Raw genomic sequence first — 7381 nt, 5'->3', positions numbered from 1 at the left:
AGATCATAGTGCTTTGAAATTAGAAATTAATGATAAAAGATACTGCAAAAATCACACAAACAAATGGAAACTGAATAACACACTATTGAATAATCAGTGGGTCACAGAAGAAATTAAACAATACCTACAAGAAAATGAAAATATAGATACAACTTCCCGGAATCTGTGGGATGCAATGAAAGCCATCCTCAGAGGAAAATTTATTGCACTGAGTTTCCACATCAGGAAAACAAAACGAATACAAGTTAATAACCTGATGCTACACCTCAAACAGCTAGAAAAAGAAGAGCAAGTCAAGCCAAAAGCCAAAAGAAGGGAGGAAATTATAAAAATCAGAGCAAAAATCAACGCAATAGAGACTAAAAAAACAATCCAAAGAAGCAACGAATCAAAGAGTTGGTTCTTTGAAAGAATAAATAAATTTGATAAGCCCCTAACCCGTTATTTTAAAAAAAGGAAGAAAAAGCTCAAATTCATGCAACAAGAAATGAAAAAGGGGAAATCACTGCAGACTCTACAGAAATACAGAAGATCAGCAACACCTATTTCGAAAACCTCTACTCTCAAAGGTTTGATAATACAGAAGAAATAGACAGATTCCTAGGAACATATGAAGTACCAAAGCTAGATCAAGAGGATGTAAAACTGCTGAATAACCCAATCACTATTAATGAAATTGAAAATGTAATTAAGTCCTTACCTACAAAAAAGAGCCCAGGCCCTGATGGATTCCCTTAGAATTCTACAAGAAATACAAAGAAGACCTAATGCCGACACTCCTCAAACTATTCAATGAAATTGAAAGGGAAGCAATCCTTCCTAATTCATTCCTGGAAGCAAATTTTACTCTAGTACCAAAACCTGAGAATGATCCGACTAAAAAAAAAAAAAAAAAAAAAAAACAAAAAAAAAAACTATAGACCAATCTCCCCAATGAACACAGATGCAAAAATCCTCAATAAAATATTGGCAAATAGGATGCAGCAAATCATCAAGAAGATTATACAACATGACCAAGTGGGATTCATCCCAGAAATGCAGGGACGGTTCAACATACATAAATGAATAAATGTAATCCACCATATCAATAAAGCCAAAAAAAAAAAGAAGCACATGATCATTTCTATAGATGCAGAAAAAGCCTTCAATAAGGTCCAACATTCATTCTTGATAAGAATTTTACAGAAAATTGGAATAGATCATCTTTCCTTCAATATAATAAAAGCCATTTATGACAAAACAAGGGCCAGCATCATACTAAATGGCCAAAAATTGAAAGCCTTTACTTTAAAATCAGGCACAGGACAAGGATGTCCTTTATCACCACTCCTATTTAATATAGTACTGGAAGAACTAGCCAGAGCAATTAGACAAGAGATAGAAATAAAATGGGTAAAGATAGGAAAAGAAGTTAAATTATCATTGTTTGCAGATGACATGATACTCTACATAGAAGACCCCCTAAACTCCTTTGAAAGTCTCCTAGATATAATAAACAAATTAAGTAATGTAGCTGGACACAAAATCAATACTCAGAAATCAATAGCATTCCTGTACATTAATAACAAAATCACAGAGAGGGAAATAAGAGAAACCACACTCTTCACACTAGTAAGGAAAAAAAAATGAAATATTTAGGGATTACTCTTATGAAAGAAGTGAAAGACTTATACAGTGAAAATTATAATACACTGAAAAAAGAAATTGAAGATGATCTCAGAAAATGGAAAGGCATCCCTTGCTCATGGATAGGAAGAACATTGTGAAAATGGCCATTCTCCGAAAACTGATACACAGATTCAATGCAATCCCAATAAAAATACCATCAACATAACATAAATCTAGAGAAATAACGCCTGAAATTCATCTGGAACCAGAAGAGACCTAGAATAGCAAAGGCAATTCTAAGCAGCAAAGGCAAGACAGGAGGCATCACAATCCCTGGCTTGAAGTTATACTACAAAGCAACAGTAGTAAAATCAACATGGTACTGGAATCAGAACAGAGCCAAAGATCAATGGAATAGATTAGAAGATACAACCACAACTACAAACACACTCAACCACCTTATCTTTCATGAAGGAGCCAAGCAGGTTCACTGGAAGAATGACAGTCTCTTTAATAAATCGTGTTGGAATAACTGGTTCTCCATTTACCAAAAACTAAAACTAGACCCATGCCTATCACCATGTACTAAATTAAAATCTAAATGGATCAAAGACCTGAATATTAAAAGAGAAACACTAAATCTACTGGAAGACAAATTGCGTGGAAACCTTGAATACATAGGAGTAGGTAGAGAATTAATGAATAGGACACAAACTGCAAGGGAAATACTTCCCAGAATCAATAACTGGGACCACCTCTTATTAAAAAGTTTCCGCATGTCAAAATAAATCTCCAGCATAATAAAAAGAAAACCCACAAACTGGGAAAAGATCTTAGTGAACTTCCCCTCAGACAAAGGACTTTTGCCTAAAACATATAAAGAGAATCTGAGATTCTCCTGATCTCAACATGTTTGTATGTATGTGTGTGTGTATATATATATATATATATATATATATATATATATATATATATATATATATTAAAAAAACTCAGACCCCCAAAGTTCAAAGATCCAATCCAAAAATGGACATATGAGATGTATATGCACTTCTCAGATGAAGAAATACAATGGCAAATAAATACATGAAAAAATGTTCATCATCATTGGTCATTATAGAAATGCAAATTAAAACCACAGTGAGATTCCATCTCTTTCCTGATGGATAAAAAAGTAGTGGTATTTCTATACAATAGAGTATTACTCAGCTATAAAGAAGGATCACATTGAGATATTTATCAATAAATGGGCACAGCTTGAGACCATAATCATAAGTGAAATAAATCAATCTCACATGTGTGAATGCCATAAGGTTATCAATAATTAATTACAATGCAGTATAGAAACCTTTACATGTATTTACTTAGACTTGTCTCTTAAGGCAAAATTTAGATTTTTTAACAGATACATACATAATTTTTCTGAGTTATGTATTTATGAGAATTAAAGGACATCTATAGAAATCTCATAAATTTGGGAAACAGTGTTAATGATCATATATATATATATATACACACATATATACATTTAGACATATTACTCAATACAATGTGTCTCATTTATGTAGTAACAACATACTTATTTAATAAATTCTGGTAGATGTAGACCAAGCTTTTAGTACTAGGACCAACTTTAAGGAGATGTTGAAATATTTCACTGCTTTGTTTAACCTTTAGATGTACACTGTGTGACAGAGAGCACCTGTTATTTTTGTATGCACTAAACATATGTAGCCTTAACATTGTATCTGAGATTCTCCTGATCTCAACATGTTTGTATGTATAATGTGCCTGATTCTCTGAGTGCCTGCCCTCTGTTCTGACTCACTCACTTATGAGTATGGTCTCAAGCTGTGCCCATTTATTGATAAATGTGTGCATCATTGATTGTGCCTACTAAATTTACCTGAGTGTCTCACAGGAACATATAGCAATTCTCCTCCATGACAAGCCAGAAACCTCTACACCAGCCATGGGATGAGTGGAGGTCCCCATCTCCTCTTTGTGGAGACTCCTCAGACCCTGTCTGGTGACCAAAGGATCCTGACTAGGGTTTGGGAAAGGAAAGGACATTTGTCAGACACAAATGCAAATGACTCATGTCACTATCCACTAGAAGCCTTAAGCATCAGTGCTGTGAAAGAAAATCAAATCAAATCAGGAAAGCTAAGACTTTCTGAGGTAAGTAAGGAAATGGCTGCAGGAGAATATGCAAACCCACTTGAGGGTAAACTGCAGAATGTTCCTAGACTTAGAGAACAACTGAAGCTCTTCAACTCTTCCTCTGGACTTCCGGGAGAACATGGTGGACAGATAACAGCAGCTACCGAGGCTCTCTGAAAGACTCGGCTCATAATTCAGGAATGGTGCAGAGTAAGGAGTCATAAGCAGGTGGAGATATGCTCTGTTGACCCAGGAACGATCTGGGCTGAGAGAAACCAACTTGGAATGCAGTCCTGGTGCTAGAACAGGAACAGAAAAGCCTCAGTGTGGAGGCTGGAGCCTGCGCCATTGGAAGCCTTGATTTGGGTTTCCCGCCACGCAGTGGCTGCCATCAGCTTGGCTGGGAGAGAGACACGCGGAAGCTCTGAGAACGGAAATTGGTGAATGGAGTTGAGAGCAGGAGGGGCGTGGAGCCGTGCACGGACTTGTGATGAGGTGAGTGAGAGAAACTGACACTCTACCACAGTTTGACTCCAGCGGAGGACATTCTGGGACTGGGCAAACTTGCAGGAGCAGGGCGCTGCAGTGACTTCAGCCATGTAGCCCCCTCTCAAGTGGGATTGGTGAGCAGTGCCAGGCCTACGTGATGCTGCTGGTGGACCTAGTAGGGTAACACAACCCAGATCCCAGAGCCTGAGGGTGGCCTGGAGGGGTGAGCCCCGCATAGGCTGCCTGGTCTGTAACTCCCTGGTGCACTGCGGTAGGTGGGAACACCTAGCCAGTGCAATTCGATCAGGCTGTGGCTGACAGGGAGGGAAGCTGGGCCTTCTATATAAGCTTGCATATATAAGGAACAAAGAATATGGGAAGAGGCAGCAACAAGAAAGGCTCCTCGGCCCCCAATCCTGAGAAACAGGCAATAGCGGACACCGCACCAATAGACATAAACCACCATCTAGAGAGCCTCATAGATCAGTTCAGGAATGAATTTATTAATGACCTGAAGCTAGAAGTAAGCAGAATAGTTAGAGAAATGCTAAGCACCACTCAAGAAAAAACAGATGGTGGAATGGAAGAACAGAAAAAGAGGGGAGAATGGTTTGATGGAGAAAACAGAGAAAGCATAGAATACGTGAAGCAGGTTCAAAGGGACTACCAGGAAACTAAAAACTCTATCAAAAACTGGAATAACAGCTTGAAAGAAACTAAGGACAGACTATCTGAACTGGAGGGCAGATTTGTAATATGGGAGAATGAAATGAAAAACTTCTTAAAAGTAACAAAGAAACAAACAGCAATAATACAAAGACAAGAAGATGATAAGAAGATCCATAACTTAAGAATTAAGAACATAAAAGAAGAAGTAGGGACACAAACAAATGAACTACAAAAGCTACTCACAGAAATAATCCAGGAGAATTTTCCTAATTTAGCAAAAGGTAAAGATACTCAGATGTATGAGGCATACAGGACCCCAGCCACCTACAACCCAAACAGAGCAACACCCAGGCATACAATAATAAAAATTCCAGAAATTCAATACAAGAACAGAATATTAAAAGCTGTCAGAGACAAGAAACAGACCACTTACAAGGGAACACCCATCAGAATTACAGCAGATTTCTCTGCACAAACCATCAAATCACGAAGAGCGTGGGGGGAAATAATTCAAGCTTTGAAAGATAATAATCTCCAGCCAAGATTGAGATATCCTGCACAACTGTCCCTGGAAATTGATGGAAAAACAATGTGCTTCCAGGATAAAGAGGAACTAGAGGAATTTGCAACCACCAATTCAACTCTACAGAGAGTATTGCAGGATATTCTAAAAAGAAAAATACAAAGAATCCAGAAATAGTGGAAGGGAGGCCACAATGAATGGAGCAGAGAACAAAATGAAGAAGACAAACTGACAAGTAATGACAGAAAAAGAGCTCAACAGAAATGAGGCAGAGAAGATTGGATGATAGGAACAGCTATTTTGGAGAAAATGACGTCTTAATAGGTAATACTGATTTAGTATCATCTTGTTTTGATGTCTCATCAAACTTTTGTTCTTCTGTCTCTGTTGGTCTAAACAGGTTGTATCTTATTGGATTTTATTATGTACGATAGTATAAGCAAAAACTTTTAAAGACAAGGAGATCATACAGAAACCATTGTTCATTTTCTGTTAGTTGATTCTAAATACCCTGCAATGCTGTCATTCTCTTAAATGGTTTTACATTGTTTTGATATATTTAATGCTACAATATACGAAGTTGTACTCAAGGATTTCAAGGAAAGAGACAATATGGTAACTACTTTTATGTCAGGATTATCTTGTGGTGAAACACTATTCTGCTTAAATGGTTACATTTTGATCTGCACTGATTTACTGTTATACCCTCTTTTATCTCAATCTCCACTCCATTATTTACTTTTTTATTTTTATCCTTTTAATTAAGGGAAAAATAAATAAAAATAGCAGGATATATTATAGCAACCCACATTGACTTTCCATTATCTTGATTTAAAGCCCTGTATTACACTCACCATCTTGTTTTTGACTGATGTCCCCCTATTCTTCTTTGCTTGATAGTACCAGGTTTGAAAGTTTAGGCAACAGCTGTGAAGATAGTGAGATTCATTAGGACGCCCATTCTTGATGACTTTTATCTACTTTTGAAGACCTACAATGTCTCCAATGTTTTGGTTTTGTCGGTTTTGTTCTTTACTGTTTTGTTCAATTTTATTATAACTGATGATATAGGCAATTTTATTAGAGATAGCAGGAGGCATTATGGTAACCATTACTGATCACCTTGTATTATGCTTTTACATTACCTATTATGTCCACCCTTTTGATTTGATTGACTATGTTCTGTTATGTCACATTTGGTTCTACTCCCTTCCAAAAAAGTGATAAGAATTGTGGGAGTAACAAAACCCAAAATGTGTAGTTGTCTTTGTAAAAAAGAGAGGAAAAGAAAGTGCTATAAATGATATAACTGCATGTATGTTTAAGTGTATTAGATAGAAAATGATATCACTGAGTTTTATTGGATCATTGAACAGAACTGTTTGCAGTCTCACTGTTGGAATGTCCACTTTACAGGCTTTAACTTTGTGACTTGAAGAATTATTTCTAAGATGACAATATGTAATCCATTAACTAGTGATTTCCTACTGTTTATTTTTTTCTGTAAATCTGTATAACTTGTACCCGTAAAAACAAGCAAACAAACAAACAAAAAAACTCTTCCTCCAACACCTCTCTCCCAGGAAGATCCATGTTATCTAACAGTCAGATGTATGTGTGACTCAGGTGTCTGCCTAAGGAGGGAGCTGCCTCTGAAAATAACTCTGGGAATCCCCTACAACAAACTTCACAGCATCTGCCTTATGGGGCTACCTTGAAGGAGTGCACCTGAATTGCAACATGGTTCCCAATGTACCATTTCTTTTGACTTCTATTTTTGCAGTAAATGCTGAGTAGTTATTAAAATTCTTTTTCCTCTGCTGTAAGAAGTGCAGTGTCCCACTGAAGGGAAAGATGTGCAGGCGATGTAAGTAGATACCACTGTTGGCTCCTGAGGGATGCACACATAAGAAATACTTTTTGTGTGTG

This window comes from Cavia porcellus, unplaced genomic scaffold (genome assembly GCF_034190915.1).
Source record: "Cavia porcellus strain 051 isolate PalLab524CR breed Dunkin Hartley unplaced genomic scaffold, mCavPor4.1 scaffold_34, whole genome shotgun sequence".
NCBI classification, from domain to species: Eukaryota; Metazoa; Chordata; class Mammalia; order Rodentia; family Caviidae; genus Cavia; species Cavia porcellus.
The sequence above is the reverse complement of the archived record's forward strand: the minus strand, read 5'-3'. Positions refer to the sequence as shown.